Source organism: Loxodonta africana, unplaced genomic scaffold (assembly GCF_030014295.1).
Source record: "Loxodonta africana isolate mLoxAfr1 unplaced genomic scaffold, mLoxAfr1.hap2 scaffold_367, whole genome shotgun sequence".
NCBI classification, from domain to species: domain Eukaryota; kingdom Metazoa; phylum Chordata; class Mammalia; order Proboscidea; family Elephantidae; genus Loxodonta; species Loxodonta africana.
In genome coordinates, this window is record NW_026975081.1 from 163,710 (window position 1) to 181,192 (window position 17,483).

At 42.2% G+C, this 17,483-nt stretch overlaps 1 long non-coding RNA gene across 1 annotated transcript; it reads right to left on the minus strand.

The window, feature by feature from the left end:
* Nucleotides 1-668: 668 nt before the first annotated feature.
* On the minus strand, nucleotides 669-6,080 carry LOC135229548 (uncharacterized). The gene is made up of 2 exons (XR_010320235.1): nucleotides 3,976-6,080; nucleotides 669-906 (listed from the first exon to the last, which is right to left on the minus strand). It is a non-coding gene; the product is annotated as an uncharacterized LOC135229548 (long non-coding RNA).
* Between the last annotated feature and the right edge of the window lie 11,403 nt (nucleotides 6,081-17,483).

A 17,483-nucleotide genomic window follows, 5' to 3' on the forward strand; every position in this document is an offset into this window, starting at 1 on the left:
AAAAAAACTTAGAACACTCTTTAAGTGTTGAAAAGCAAAGACGTTGCCTTGAAGACTATGGTGTGTGTGACCCAAGCCATTGTGTTTCAATCTTCTCATATGCATGTGAAAGCTGGACAATTAATAAGGAAGATCAAAGAAGAATTGATACTTTTCAATTATGCTTTTGGCAAACAGTATCGAATAAACCATGGACTGCCAAAAGGACAAAGAAATCTGTCTTGGAAGAAGTACAACCAGAATGCGTCTTGGAGGCTAAGATGGCAAGACTAAGTCTCATTTACTTTGGACATGTTATCAGGAGGGATCAGTCCCTGGAAAAGGACATCATGCTTGCTAAAGTAGAGGATTAGCAAGAAAGAAGACCCTCAATGAGATGGATTGTCAGAGTGGCTGCAACAATGGGCCCAAGCATAACAGTGGTTGTGAGGATGGTATAGGACCAGGCAGTGTTTTCTTTTGTTGTTCGTAGGGTCACTATGAGTTGGAACTGACTGACTCACGGGCACCTAACAACAACAGCAACAATGACAAAAGATATTGAGCATACTTTCATGTGGTTATTGGACATTTGTATATTTTTCTTGGGAGCAATGTCTATTCAAGTTCTTTACCCATGTTTTATTTGAGTCATCTAGTGTTGTTACAACAGAAATACCACACGTGGATGGCTTTTACAAAGAGTAATTTATTCTCTCACAGTCTAGGAGACTAGAAGTCTGAATTCAGGGCGTCAGCTCCTAGGAAAGTCTTTCTCTCTCTGTTGGCTCTGGGAGAAGGTCCTTGTCATCAGTCTTCCCCAGATCTAGCAGCTTCTCAGTGCAGGGGCCCCTGGTTCAAAGCAAATGCTCCTGGCTCTTCTGCTTGGTGGTAATGAAGTCCTCCAGTCTCTCTGCTCCCTTCTCCCTGTTATATATCAAAACAGATTCACTCAAAATACAATCTAATCTTGTAGGTTGAGTCCTACCTCATTAACATAACTACCTCTAACCCTTCCACATTAACATCATTGGAAAAAAAAAAAAAAAAAACCTTGCCCTTGAGTAGATTTCAACTCATAGCAACCCTATAGGAGAGAGTAGAACTGCCCCATATGGATTCCGAGGAGCACCTAGTGGATTAGAACTGCCAACCTTTTTGTTAGCAGTCGCAACTCTTAACCACTACACCACCAGGGTTTCCAATGAACATCGTAGAGGTCAGATTTACAACACATATGAAGATCACAAGGCTGATAAAATGGTGGACAATCACACAATACCGGTAACCACGGCCTAACCAAGTTGACACACATTTTGGGGGGACACAATTGAACCCATAACATGTTGTTCATCTCTTTTTTTTTTTTTTTTTGGTGATTTGTAGGAGTTCTTTATATATTTTAGATATGAATCCCCTATCAGATATTTGGTTTGCATTTTTTTTTCTTCAATTCTGTAGGTTATCTCTTCACTTTCTTGATAAAATCCTTCGACGTACAAAAAAACAAAAAACTTCACTTGATGAAGTCCAGTTTATTTTTTGTTGTTGATGCTCACGCTTTTGGCTTCGTATCAGAGAATTCATTGTCAAAAAAAGGTTTTGAAGTTTTAACTCTGTTTTCTTCTAAGAGTTTTATTTCTTTTGGGAGAAATGTCTCTTTAAATTCTGTAATCATTTTGAGTTAATTTTCATATATGGTGTGAGGTAGGGGTCCAGCTTCATTCTTTGGCATATGGGATCCTGTTGTCCCAGCACCGTTTATTGAAGAGGCTATTCATTCCCCTTTGAATGGACTTAGCACCCTTGTCAGAAATCAACTGGCTATAGGTGTATGGGTTTATTTCTGAACTCTGAATTCTATTCCACTGGTCTTTGTGCCTATCCTATACCAGCAGACTGACTTTTTAATTTAAGACAGTTCTTCTTAAAATGTACAGACTTCTTACAAAAATAGTGGACCCCAGGAACTCCAGACCCAGGAGCCCTGGACCTGTTCCTAAATTGAAGTTTCAATCTCTGATTGCGTCCGGGAAACTCTACTTGTTGTAATTGGAAAGACATAGATTTATTTTGTCGAGCCTTTGTTTTCAGCTCAGTTTCTGTTCTAAGGTTTTGGCTAATTGTAGGCTACGGTGGTGTATAGGGAAGTTTTCGCATTCTCTAAATTTAACTGATGTCATTTAACTAAGTCAGCTAACTAAAACCATTTTTGTAAAGGACTACACCCTGAGTTAGCTGTAATCCTTCTGCAAAAATGGTGTTAAAAGTTACCCTGTTTTCCTCTTCTTCTAGGTTCAACCCTGAATTCTCCATAAAAAGTCTGGTCAAGCGATGTCTGTAGTGATAAACATTCTCACCCTGTTCCTGCTTGCAAGCTTGAACTTTAGCCCAAACAATCTTATAGGAAAAAATCTTTGTAAAACATTTGGTTAATTTTGTTGTAAGAGGTATAGTCTGAGTTACCAAATCAGTACCTGAGACGTTTGGTTGGATGGACAATGATTTCTCAGGTTCTTTCCGGTTAGCTTCTTCCTACCACCTTTGAGCACCCCCAGGTCCTAGCAACATGTGTAACAAGTTATATAGATCACCTGGACCAGACTCATAAGTTTCTGCCAGAATTTTAAATTCTTCCTTAAATTTCTGAGGATCTTCACACAGGCTGGGGAACTCTAAGAATGGTGTGAAGTTTGGCCTTAGACCAGGAGGCACCAGTAACCTCAGGCTGTCCACCTCCAGTTTTGGGGTATTTCACCTTAAAAGGCATCTCAGCTATGGGGCTGGTTTCAACTGGAGGTTTGGTCCTTTCCTCTTGAACCCCTTCCTCTTTTCCATGATAAGGAAGTTCTGCTGAGGCAGTGTCTTTGCGATTCCTTAATCAGTTCTGCTTGTCTAGATACAACATCTCATAATGAAGGAAATTTGCTGTCATTTTGCCATTTGAAAGCTTCCAAAAGACAATTAAAATAGGCCTTCCGTTGGGTCCGATTAATCTGGGAGCTTTTATTGGTTTTATTCTCTTGGAAAACTTGGTGGCCTAGTGGTTCAGTGCTCCTGCTGCTAACCGAAAGGTCAGCAGTTCGAATCCGCCAGGTGTTCTTTGGAAGCTATGGGGAAGTTCTACTCTATCCTATGCGGTCGCTATGAGTCTGACTCGAGGACACTAGGTTTGGGTCTTTTTTTTTTTTTTTTAATTTGCTGCACAGAAAAGTTAACTTAGTGAGTTCAGAACTGCCATAACATAGGCATTGATCAGTACTATTTTCCTTGATAAGTGCAGGCCGTCTTTGAGGGTACTGAACTGAATTGGCGCCATAATTCCTGACCGTATATCAAACGGGAGTCCCAGAAGGGAATGCTTTATGGTCTTTAGAAGCGCTGTTCCCTATCTTAGGAAGCACTACCAAGTGGCAACCAGGTGATCTAAGCCAAAATGGAGCCTTAGAAAAACAAAAGGAAAAAAGGTTCCTGCGAAGAATGATAATTTTCGTCCACTAGATGGCAGACTCGTCAAGCTCCAAAGGGTTCAAACTGTGACTGGAATCCGGAAACAAAAGACAGAAAGTTCAAAGGACACACTTAAAATGTAACACTTTCAGGGTTTGCCAAAAGCGCATGAGGAGCTTTGCCCTGCGCTCTTCCAGATCCGAGACCCCAAAACGCCACAGCAAACAGCTGTTCAAAGGATAATTAGCCAAGAGAAAAGAAAGAAAGATGATCAGGACCACACTTCACAAGATGAAGCCACTAGGTGGCAGTCTGGGAACGCAGTTGGAAACCCAACGTTTTAACAGGCTTCCGAGGACAGTAAAGGTGGAACGCGAAGTTCCAACAAGCTTACAGGCCGATTCCACCGCGAAGGAGAAAAAGAAAAACCGGGAGCAGAGAAACGACTTCGGTTAATCTCCGCAAAAGCTGCACCGAAATAGTTCGGGGCTAGATTCTCAACAGAGCCACGGGGAAATGCACAGTTTGCTTTTCGGGAGCACTTACCCCCAGACAGCCAGAAGGGTCCGAAAAAGCTGCAGCGAGGGGCACACAAAGGGGCCCTTGGTGCCGGAATCCCGTGTTTCAGGTCTTCGGGTCTCCGGGGGAAGGGTAACTCCAAAAACCCTGCCGATTAACTACGCCAAAATGTTGGAGAGAAAAGACTTCCCAGCTCCCTTAAGGTAAAATCGAAAGAGATTTATTGCAGCGGAGACGTGGCAGTGGGAGATCGCAAAGTCTCAGGCTGACGTTCCGGAATCTCACGGGAAGAAGGCAAATCAGGAGTAATCAGAGTGCTGAAGGGGGAGAATAAAATTACAGTTTTTCTTGTTGGTTCACAGTGACGAAGGTCAATCAAAGACGCGACAAGTAAAGCACAATCGTTGTCATTATTGCTTACGTGAGCCGATTGACTGGCTACAAGACACAATTGAAAGACAGGAGGTCAAGGGGGTTTCACCTTGGTTACAAAGCAGCCACAGGACGGATATTCTCAAGACTGGTTGGTTAACAATCACGTTGCTCAGAATGTTAGCTCTCCAGATGAGAATGGAAACAAGGAGTTTCCATGATCTCTCACTTTGCTGGGCATGTCAGAAACCTGAGGAGGCTGATACCAAAAGTTTGCCTTAAGTCTTCACATTCTTTAGCTTGATCCGCAAAGCAACTCATTTCCTTCATGGTGATGGGTTGATTCCTAGGGAAGGAGGGTAGAACCTGGGGGAAAGCTTACCTGGAGCTGCTAGACAGCCAACGCCAAACCTAAGGTGAAAGACTACATTGAGCGCTTAGAGTTACTTTAGTCTCTTTACAGACAGATCAGATGCCTGTTTTTATTTTCTATGCCTAAACAGTCTTTTTTTTTTTTTTTTTCTCATCAGTCCTTTGTGCCGATTTCCTTTCTCCAACAGTTTCCTCAAGGTGCATGCCTTGCAAGTAGATGTTTAAGTTCTTACTTACTTGTCTGGAAATGCCTTGATTGCCCTCACATTTTGTCTGGGTTAGAATTCTACTTTAAATCAGAACTTGAAAGCATTACATTATAATCTTCTCCTAGCTAATTTGCTGCTGCAAAGGCTCTGGTCATGTTTTCTGTTTGTTTGTGTTGTTGAAGAACAAAATCCCACACTCTATTAGGAGTGAAAGAAAATGAGTTTCATTGAGGAATAGCAAGGCCATCACCAAATAGCAGCTCCCGCCTGAAGGGATTACTCCATGTTTGGCTGCTAAACCACCCTCCCCAGGAAAACTGTTAGCCCCTCAGACCCCCATCTGCTGAGATTAACCCAGTTGTGTCTGAAGAGCCTTTGTCTCAGTCGTCCACTAGGGTGATGTCTGAGTCACTGCCTGGGGCATCATCCCTTAAGGCAGATGTCTTACAAGACATTGCTGAATGTTCTCCAGACACATTCCCAACACCCATTGTTGCTTCTAGGCCTATAACTAGACTGAAGTCCCTGCTATCCTCAAAGGTAAAGCACAAAATGTGATCCAGGGGGAGGTACACTACACTCCAAAAGAAAAAGAACTGCTTGACTTTTCTAATACATACAAACAAAAGCCTGGAGACTACGTGTGGGAATTGCTATTATGGGTGTGGGATAATGGTGCAAGGAACATAAAGTTGCCTCAGCCTGAGTTCATTGATATGGGTCCACTAAGCACAGATCCTTCATCCAGTGTTTCAGCTAGAGAGCTTAGGAAAGGATTTAATAGTTTATGTGACTGATTCAGTGAAGCACAGATTAAGCGGTGGCCCACACTAAACCCAGCTGAAGTGCCAGACCCGCCTTGATTTCACAGTAGAAGAAGGTATCCAAAGGCTTAGGGAAACTGGCATGTTAGAGTGGATTTCTCGGCTTAGACCCACAGACCCACACATGGAATGCTCAGAGGACACACCTTTTACCGCAATGGTGAGGAATAAATTTGTGAAGGGAGCCCCAGCATCCTTGAAGACTGCTGTGATTGTTATTTTATGGAAGTCAGATCTCACAATGGGAGATGCCCTAACTGAATTAAGACACCAAACTACAATGGGGCTGATTGGACCCCACGGTGTTAGGGGCCATGCGGGTGACTCAATGGACAAGAACAAGGTAGGTGTGGTTCACATAATGGATAGTGGAGTCAAAGCAGTAATGAGAGTAGCCTGACTCCTATGGACTCATGGCATTGGCTACTTAGTCATGGTGTCCCTAGGAGTGAAATAGATGGGAAGTCTATCGAGTAGTTACTTGATCTGTACAAGCGTAAGAATTACTGGATACTGCCTCTGAACTGACACTGAATCCAGGAGACCCTAGATGTCACTGTGGCCCACCGGTCAGAAAGCGGTTGTACGGAAGTCAGGTTCTTAATGGAGCCATAGCTCTGGTTCATTTCACAGTGGATTCAGTGGGTCCCTGAATCCATCACGTAGTGATTTCCCCAGTTCCTAAACACATAATTGGAATTGGAATACCCAACAACTTGCAGAACTACCTTTGTGGATTCCAGACAAGTGGAGTAAGGGCTATTATGGTAGGAAAAGCCAAGGGGAAACCATTAGAACTGCCTATCTAGGAAAATAGTAAACCAAAAGCAGTACCGCATTCCTGGAGGAATTATAGAGATAACTGCCACCATCAAAGACTTGAAGGATGCAGGGTGGTGATTCCCCCAGTTCAACTCATCTACTTGTGTTTTTGTTGTTATGTGCTATCCAGTGGATTCTGACTCACGGCGCCCCTTTGTACAGATGGAAACACTGCCGATCCTGCGCCATCCTCACAAAGGCTGCTATCTTTGAGACTAGTATTGCACTCAGTGTGTCAACCCATCTTCTTAAAGGTCTCTCTCTTTTCACCAACCCTTTACTTTACCACGCAAGATGTCCTTCTCGAGGGACCAGTGCCTCCTGATAACACGTCCAAAGTGCGTAAGAAAATCTCACCATCCTTCCTTCTAAGGAGCATTCTGGCTGTACTTCTTCCAAGACAGATTTGTTCGTTCTTGTGGCAGTCCATGGTATATTCAATATTCTTGGCCAAGACCTTAATTCGAAGGCATCAATTCCTCTCCAGTCTTCCTCATTCATTTTCCAGGTTTTGCATGCATATGAGACGATTGAAAATACCATGGCCTGGGTCAGGCGCACCTTAGTCCTTAAAGTGACATTTTTGGTTTTTAACACTTTAAAGATGGCTTTCGCAGTACATTTGCCCAATGCAATATGTCATTGATTTCTTCGCTGCTACTTCCATGGGCGTGGATTGTGGGTCCAAGTATAAAGACATCCTTGACAACTTCAATCTTCTCTCCATCGACCATGATGTTGCTTATTAATCCATATGTGAGGATTTTTTGTTTTCTTTGTGTTGTGGTGTAATTCATAGTGAAGGCTGTGGTCATTGATTTTCTTCAGTGACTGCTTCACGTCCTCTTCACTTTCAGCAAGAGAAGTTGTGTCCTCTGCCTATTGCAGGTTGTTAATGAGTCTTCTTCCAATCCTGATACCCGCTTTCTTCTTCTTATAGTTTATCTTCTTGAATTATTTCCTCCATACAGATTGAATAAATATGGTGAAAGGATGCAACCTTAACATACACCTTTCTCAACTTAAAACCTCATAGTATCCCCTTGTTCTGTGCTAATGACTGCGTCTTGGTCTGAGCACAGGTTCCTCATGAGCACAATTAAGTGTTCTGGAATTCCCATTCTTCACAAGATTGTGCATAATTTGTTATGAACCACACAGTCAAATGCCTTTGCATAGTCAATAAAACACAGGTAAAAGACTTTTTGGCATTCTCTGCTTTCAGCCAAGATCCATCTGATATCAGCAACGATATCCCTCGTTCCACGCACTCTTCAGAACTGGGCTTGAATTTCTGGCAATTCCCTGTCACTATACTGCTGCAACTGCTTTTGAATGATCTTCAGCAAAATTTTACCTGTGTGTGATATTCATGATATTTTGGACAATTTCTACATTCTATTGGATCGCCTTTCTTTGGAATGGGCACAAGTGTGGATCTCTTCCAGTTGGTTGGCCAGGTAGCTGTCTTCCAAATTCCTTGGCATAGACAAGCGAGCTCTTCCCGTGCTGCATCCGTTCATTGACACATCTCAGCTGGTACTCTGTCAGTTCCTGGAGCCTTGTTTTTCACCGGTGCCTTCAGTGCAGCTTGGACTTCTTCCTTCGGTACCATAGGTTCTTGAGCCTAGCTACCTCCTGAAACGTTTGGATATTGGCTGTTTCTTTTTGAAACAGTGACTCTGTATGCCATCCATCCATCTTCTTTCGATGCTTCCTGCATTGTTTAATATTTTTCCCATAGAATCCTTCAATATTGGAACTTGAGACTTGAGTTTTTCTTCAGTTCTTTCACCCTGAGAAATGCCGAACGTGTTCTTCTATTGCGCTTTTCTAACTCTTCGTCTTTGCAAGTTTCCTTATAATACTTTGTCGTCTCAAACCGCCCTTTGAAATCTTCTGTTCAGTTCTTTTATTTCATCATTTCTTCCTTTTGTTGTAGCTACTGTATGTTCAAGAGCAGGTTTCAGAGTCTCTCCTGCCAGAAATAATTCAGTTTTCTACCATTGAGTAGATGTTAAGTGTGTCTCTAAGTCTAAGGTGTGTCTCTTGTAGGCAGCATAGAGACGGATCTTGTTTTTCAATCCATCCTGCCACTGTCTGTCTCTGTATTGGTGCATTTAGTCCATTTACATGCAGGGTAATTATGGGTAGGTTTTTTTTTTTTTATGAATTTAGTACTATCATTTTGATGTCTTTTTTTGTGTGCTGTTCATAGTTTCTTTTCCCACTTGATTTTATATGCTGAGTAGATTATCTTTCTATATTGTCCTTTCCTCATATTTGTTGTTGTTGATATTGTTTCTGCTGAGTCTGTATTTTTCCCTTGTATTTTATTTTGATGAGTAGGACAGTTTGTCTCCTTTGTGGCTACCGTATTATTTACCCCTATTTTTCTAAATTTAAGACTAACTTTTACTTCTTTGCATTGTTGTACCTTCCTCTTCATATGGAAGGTGTATGATTACATTTCTTAATCCCTCTTTATTATTTTAATGCTGTCTTCTTTTATATAATAACATTGCTGTTGCCCTGTTTTAGGCTTTTTTAAAATAATCTTGCTTTGTTTTTGGGGGGGGGATTTCCCTGTCTGGGTTGACTTCTGGGTGCTCTGCCCAGTGTTCTAGTCTTGGGTTGATACCTGATATTATTGATTTTCTAACCAAAGAACTCCCTTTAGTGTTTCGTGTAGTTTTGGTTTGGTTTTTAGGAATTCCCTAAACTTGTGTTTATTTGGAAATGTCTTTATTTTACCTTCATATTTAAGAGACAGTTTTGCTGGATATATGATTGTTTGCAGGCAATTTTTTTCCTTCCATTTTTTAAATTTATCATCCCATTGCCTTCTTGCCTGCATGGTTTCTGCCGAGTAGTCCGAGGTTATTCTTATTGGCTGTCTTTGTAGGTGACTTTTTGTTTATCCCTCACTGCTCTTATAGTTCTCTCTTCATCTTTGGTTTTGGCAAGTTTGATTATAATATGGCTTGGTGACTTTCTTTTAACATCCACCTTACGTGGAGTTCGATGAGCATCTTGGATAGATATCCTGTCATCTTTCACAACATCTGGAAAGTTTTCTGCCAACAAATCTTCAGCAATTTTCTCTATATTTTCTGTTATCCCTCCCTGTTTGGTACTCCAATCACTCGTAGCTTATTTCTCTTGATAGAGTCCCACATACATGATTCTTAAGGTTTCTTCATTTTTCTCAATTCTTTTATCTGATTTTTCTTCAAATATATTAGTGCCAAGTGATTTAACTTCGAGTTCAGAAATTTTAGCTTCTACTTGCTCAATTCTGCTCCTCTGACTTTCCACGGAGTTGTCTAAATCTGTAATTTTATTGTTAATCTTCTGAATTCCTTATTGTTGTGTGTCTATGGATTTTCCCAGCTTATAAAACTTTTCATAATGTTCCTGAATAATCTTTCTAATTTCTTCAGTTGCTTTATCTGTGTGTTCCTTGGCTCGTTCTGTGTATTACCTCATTTCCTTCCTGATGTCCTAAAGTGTTCTGTGTATTAAACTTTTGTATTCTGCATCTGGTAATTCCAGGAATGCACTTTCATCTAGAAGATCCCTGGATTCTTTGTTCTGAGAGCCTGTTGAGGTGATCATGGTCTGTTTCTTTACCTGACTTGATATTGACTGTTGTCTCCGAGCCATCTATAAGTTATTGTCTTAGTTTATGCTTGCTTCCTGTGTCGTAGCTGCTTGCTTTGTTTTGTTTTGGTATACCGCTATGGGTTGCTTGAGTGAGCTAACTTGATTGTTTTCAGCTTTGGAACTCTGGTGTCCTGTCTCCAGCTGGCTAGATGTGTTATCAGGTATATCAGTCTAGGAGTCCATTCAGTTTTCTTGTATGAATTCAGCTCAGGTTTCCAGGTAGCTGATCATCAAGTGTGTGGTACAGGCTCTGTCCTGCAGTCTTAGAGGGGCAGGGGTGATTGGCGTAGATACCGGTATCTGATTGCAGCAGAGGCTCAAGCTCTGAACAAGGCAGGGGACTAAGAACTGACCCCCAAGTGTCTCTGAGAAAAACGCATCTCTGTTCCCTAGAGCATGCTGGAGGGTGGGTCCTGCAGACGGACCATGGGCACCCAAAGTTTCAGGTTGTAAGGAGTGGGAGGTACCAGTTATCTTTGGACCCCTGTCGCGGGTGGCTGGGTGACCTGAGTGGAGCTACCAGTCCTCAGGTCCCTGATGTGGGTAGGTGAGGACCCTGTTTAATAGGCAAAGCAATGTCAAACATCAAACGCCCACCTCTCCACGGCACCGCTGAAATGCTTGGACTTTGCCAACAAGGGCCTATTCTCCCGAAATAGGCCCACACAGGTCCATGAAGAAGGGAAAGGTGCTCAAGGTCCACAGACGGTTTATGCCTGGACGGGAGTCGCTTCTGTCCTGAGATTCCCCAGTTAATGGAGCTAGCAAATTACCTCTTCCCCCCAGTTGCATTTTTTTTCCTTCCCCAAGGCCAGGAGGACGGCTCCAGGTGCTCACCAGGGTCTATCTCAGGCCTAGGGATTCAGCCGCTGTAGCTGGCGTGGGGGTGGGGGGGCTCAGTAAAATATCCGCAAGTACTTAGCTTTTGCGGAGAGTGCCCTTCTGTTCAGGTTCTGGAGGTGTGAGTGGGCTGTGTGGCTGCTGCTTCTCCCCGAGGAGACTGCGGCCAAACGCTAGGACCCGCCCGCCGCTGCCACCTCCGCTGCTCCGGGAATGGTGCCTGAGGGCTCCCCACGATTCAGGGCCGGCAACTCCTCTCCGCTTCTGAAAGGTCCCTTCCTTCCCCTACCCCTCAGTTTGTTGTCTAAGCTTGCCTTTGATGCTCAAGGCTCCCAGCTTGTTACAAATATACTCTTTCACTTGTTTTTTCGGGTCTTTGTTGTAAAGAGGGCGCCAAGGATGTGTCTGTCGAGTCCGCCATCTTGGCTCCTCCTCCCATTAGTTTTTTTTTTTTTCATTGTATTTTGAATCTCTCGTAATAGAGACATAGACTTTTAAACCAAGAAAAGAAAAAAAAAATCCGCTGCCATAGGGTTATTATATTTTCTAGGTGAATTAACCCTTTTATTGTTTTTATTCTCCGTCTGTTTATGCTAATATACTTTTACTCTGAAACCTATGTTATTTGGTATGAGCAAAGCAAGTCGAACATTCTTTTGTTTGGTGTTTGCATATTATACCTTTTCCATCCATTTATGTATGTTTTTAATTTTATTTTGGTAAGTCTTATTGCCTGGGCCTGAAAGTCGGAGCTAAAGCCCAGGGCCCAGGGGCCTCGACTCAGAATCCAGAGAATGCGACCAATACCTGGAGTCTGGAGGGCAGGGCCATTGTGTGAATCCTCTCAGAGAACAGAGGATTATTTTCCAGCCTTGAGGGCTAATGGAATATATTCTATAGACTTTCTTTACTCCTGTCATCACTACTTTCCCTGCAATTTCTCCCATTTGTAATGGAAATATCTAGTTTGTGCCTGGTTTGCCATTGTACTTTGGAAGCAAACAAACTTGTATTCTAGATTTCACAGGTAAAGAAGAATTTGTGGATTTTGGACTTGGAGTTGATTTAGGGCTTTTGCTGTGATGTGATGTGATAGGGTGAATGTGTCTTACATGTAGCAAGGACATGAATTTTTGGAGACCATTGGGCAGAATGTCATGGATTGAATGTGTCCACCCAAAAGATGCGTCAACGTGGTTAGGCCATGATTCCCAGTATTTTGTGGTTATCCTCTACTTTGTGATTGTAATTTTATGGTAAAGAGGATTAGGGTGGGATTATAACACCCTTACTAAGGTCATATCCGTGATCCAGTGTAAAGGAAGTTTCTCTGGAGTTGGCCTGCACCACCTTTTATCCTTTTTTCTCTTTTTTACAAGAGATAAAAAGAAAGGGAAGCCAGCAGAGAATGGGGACCTCATGCCACCAAGAAAGAAGCACTGGGAGCAGAAACGGTGCTTTGGATCCGGGCTTCCTGTGCTAAGAAGCTCCCAGTCCATGGGAAGATTGAGGAGAAGGACCTTCCTCCAGAGCCGAGAGAGAGTCCAAGCTGCACTGAAGGCTCTGGCAAAAAACAAGGCTCCAGGAATGGACAGAATATCAACTGGGATGCTTCAACAAACAGATTCAGTGCTGGAAGTGCTCGCTTGTCTATGCCAAGAAATTTGGAAGACAGCTGCCTGGCCGACCATCTTTATGCCTATTCCCAAGAAAGGTGATCCAACAGAATGCAGAAATTATCGAACGGTATCATTAATATCACACCCAAGTACATTTTTGCTGAAGATCAGCTGTAGCAGTATATGCACAGAGAACTACCAGAAATTTAAGCTGGATTCAGAAGAGGACGTGAAACCAGGGATATCATTGCTGATGTCAGATGGATCCTGGCTGAAAGCAGAGAATACCGGAAAGATGTTTACCTCTGTTTTATTGACTATGCAAAGGCATTCGACTGTGTGGGTGATAAAAAATTATGGATAACTTTGCGAAGATGCGAAATTCTGGCACAGTCGATTGTGCTCATGAAGAACTTGTACACACAGCAACTGGCAGTCATTCGAACAGAACAAAGGGATGCTGTGTGGTTTAAAGTCAGTAAAGGTGTGCGTCAGGGTTGTATCCTTTCGACTGACCTGTTCAATATGTATGCTGAGCAAATAATCTGAGAATCTGGGGTATATGAACAAACACGGGGCATCAGTATTAGAGAAAGATTCACTAACAACCTGTGTTATGCCGATGATACAACCTTGCTTGCTGAAAGTGAAGAGTACTTGAAGCACTTACTGATGAAGACCAAAGACCACAGCCTTCAGTATGGATTGATCACACCTCAACATACAACAAAAATCCTCACAAATGGACCAATAAGCAACATCATGATAAAAAAAAAAAAAAGATTGAAATTGTCAAGGATTTCGCTTCACATGGATTCACAATCAACACCCATGGAAGTAGCAGTCAAGAAATCAAATGTCGGATTGCACTGGGCAAATCTGATGCAAAAAAAAAAAAAAAACTTAGAACACTCTTTAAGTGTTGAAAAGCAAAGACATTGCCTTGAAGACTATGGTGTGTGTGACCCAAGCCATTGTGTTTCAATCTTCTCATATGCATGTGAAAGCTGGACAATTAATAAGGAAGATCAAAGAAGAATTGATACTTTTCAATTATGCTTTTGGCAAACAGTATCGAATAAACCATGGACTGCCAAAAGGACAAAGAAATCTGTCTTGGAAGAAGTACAACCAGAATGCGTCTTGGAGGCTAAGATGGCAAGACTAAGTCTCATTTACTTTGGACATGTTATCAGGAGGGATCAGTCCCTGGAAAAGGACATCATGCTTGCTAAAGTAGAGGATTAGCAAGAAAGAAGACCCTCAATGAGATGGATTGTCAGAGTGGCTGCAACAATGGGCCCAAGCATAACAGTGGTTGTGAGGATGGTATAGGACCAGGCAGTGTTTTCTTTTGTTGTTCGTAGGGTCACTATGAGTTGGAACTGACTGACTCACGGGCACCTAACAACAACAGCAACAATGACAAAAGATATTGAGCATACTTTCATGTGGTTATTGGACATTTGTATATTTTTCTTGGGAGCAATGTCTATTCAAGTTCTTTACCCATGTTTTATTTGAGTCATCTAGTGTTGTTACAACAGAAATACCACACGTGGATGGCTTTTACAAAGAGTAATTTATTCTCTCACAGTCTAGGAGACTAGAAGTCTGAATTCAGGGCGTCAGCTCCTAGGAAAGTCTTTCTCTCTCTGTTGGCTCTGGGAGAAGGTCCTTGTCATCAGTCTTCCCCAGATCTAGCAGCTTCTCAGTGCAGGGGCCCCTGGTTCAAAGCAAATGCTCCTGGCTCTTCTGCTTGGTGGTAATGAAGTCCTCCAGTCTCTCTGCTCCCTTCTCCCTGTTATATATCAAAACAGATTCACTCAAAATACAATCTAATCTTGTAGGTTGAGTCCTACCTCATTAACATAACTACCTCTAACCCTTCCACATTAACATCATTGGAAAAAAAAAAAAAAAACCTTGCCCTTGAGTAGATTTCAACTCATAGCAACCCTATAGGAGAGAGTAGAACTGCCCCATATGGATTCCGAGGAGCACCTAGTGGATTAGAACTGCCAACCTTTTTGTTAGCAGTCGCAACTCTTAACCACTACACCACCAGGGTTTCCAATGAACATCGTAGAGGTCAGATTTACAACACATATGAAGATCACAAGGCTGATAAAATGGTGGACAATCACACAATACCGGTAACCACGGCCTAACCAAGTTGACACACATTTTGGGGGGACACAATTGAACCCATAACATGTTGTTCATCTCTTTTTTTTTTTTTTTTTTGGTGATTTGTAGGAGTTCTTTATATATTTTAGATATGAATCCCCTATCAGATATTTGGTTTGCATTTTTTTTTCTTCAATTCTGTAGGTTATCTCTTCACTTTCTTGATAAAATCCTTCGACGTACAAAAAAACAAAAAACTTCACTTGATGAAGTCCAGTTTATTTTTTGTTGTTGATGCTCACGCTTTTGGCTTCGTATCAGAGAATTCATTGTCAAAAAAAGGTTTTGAAGTTTTAACTCTGTTTTCTTCTAAGAGTTTTATTTCTTTTGGGAGAAATGTCTCTTTAAATTCTGTAATCATTTTGAGTTAATTTTCATATATGGTGTGAGGTAGGGGTCCAGCTTCATTCTTTGGCATATGGGATCCTGTTGTCCCAGCACCGTTTATTGAAGAGGCTATTCATTCCCCTTTGAATGGACTTAGCACCCTTGTCAGAAATCAACTGGCTATAGGTGTATGGGTTTATTTCTGAACTCTGAATTCTATTCCACTGGTCTTTGTGCCTATCCTATACCAGCAGACTGACTTTTTAATTTAAGACAGTTCTTCTTAAAATGTACAGACTTCTTACAAAAATAGTGGACCCCAGGAACTCCAGACCCAGGAGCCCTGGACCTGTTCCTAAATTGAAGTTTCAATCTCTGATTGCGTCCGGGAAACTCTACTTGTTGTAATTGGAAAGACATAGATTTATTTTGTCGAGCCTTTGTTTTCAGCTCAGTTTCTGTTCTAAGGTTTTGGCTAATTGTAGGCTACGGTGGTGTATAGGGAAGTTTTCGCATTCTCTAAATTTAACTGATGTCATTTAACTAAGTCAGCTAACTAAAACCATTTTTGTAAAGGACTACACCCTGAGTTAGCTGTAATCCTTCTGCAAAAATGGTGTTAAAAGTTACCCTGTTTTCCTCTTCTTCTAGGTTCAACCCTGAATTCTCCATAAAAAGTCTGGTCAAGCGATGTCTGTAGTGATAAACATTCTCACCCTGTTCCTGCTTGCAAGCTTGAACTTTAGCCCAAACAATCTTATAGGAAAAAATCTTTGTAAAACATTTGGTTAATTTTGTTGTAAGAGGTATAGTCTGAGTTACCAAATCAGTACCTGAGACGTTTGGTTGGATGGACAATGATTTCTCAGGTTCTTTCCGGTTAGCTTCTTCCTACCACCTTTGAGCACCCCCAGGTCCTAGCAACATGTGTAACAAGTTATATAGATCACCTGGACCAGACTCATAAGTTTCTGCCAGAATTTTAAATTCTTCCTTAAATTTCTGAGGATCTTCACACAGGCTGGGGAACTCTAAGAATGGTGTGAAGTTTGGCCTTAGACCAGGAGGCACCAGTAACCTCAGGCTGTCCACCTCCAGTTTTGGGGTATTTCACCTTAAAAGGCATCTCAGCTATGGGGCTGGTTTCAACTGGAGGTTTGGTCCTTTCCTCTTGAACCCCTTCCTCTTTTCCATGATAAGGAAGTTCTGCTGAGGCAGTGTCTTTGCGATTCCTTAATCAGTTCTGCTTGTCTAGATACAACATCTCATAATGAAGGAAATTTGCTGTCATTTTGCCATTTGAAAGCTTCCAAAAGACAATTAAAATAGGCCTTCCGTTGGGTCCGATTAATCTGGGAGCTTTTATTGGTTTTATTCTCTTGGAAAACTTGGTGGCCTAGTGGTTCAGTGCTCCTGCTGCTAACCGAAAGGTCAGCAGTTCGAATCCGCCAGGTGTTCTTTGGAAGCTATGGGGAAGTTCTACTCTATCCTATGCGGTCGCTATGAGTCTGACTCGAGGACACTAGGTTTGGGTCTTTTTTTTTTTTTTTTAATTTGCTGCACAGAAAAGTTAACTTAGTGAGTTCAGAACTGCCATAACATAGGCATTGATCAGTACTATTTTCCTTGATAAGTGCAGGCCGTCTTTGAGGGTACTGAACTGAATTGGCGCCATAATTCCTGACCGTATATCAAACGGGAGTCCCAGAAGGGAATGCTTTATGGTCTTTAGAAGCGCTGTTCCCTATCTTAGGAAGCACTACCAAGTGGCAACCAGGTGATCTAAGCCAAAATGGAGCCTTAGAAAAACAAAAGGAAAAAAGGTTCCTGCGAAGAATGATAATTTTCGTCCACTAGATGGCAGACTCGTCAAGCTCCAAAGGGTTCAAACTGTGACTGGAATCCGGAAACAAAAGACAGAAAGTTCAAAGGACACACTTAAAATGTAACACTTTCAGGGTTTGCCAAAAGCGCATCAGGGGCTTTGCCCTGCGCTCTTCCAGATCCGAGACCCCAAAACGCCACAGCAAACAGCTGTTCAAAGGATAATTAGCCAAGAGAAAAGAAAGAAAGATGATCAGGACCACACTTCACAAGATGAAGCCACTAGGTGGCAGTCTGGGAACGCAGTTGGAAACCCAACGTTTTAACAGGCTTCCGAGGACAGTAAAGGTGGAACGCGAAGTTCCAACAAGCTTACAGGCCGATTCCACCGCGAAGGAGAAAAAGAAAAACCGGGAGCAGAGAAACGACTTCGGTTAATCTCCGCAAAAGCTGCACCGAAATAGTTCGGG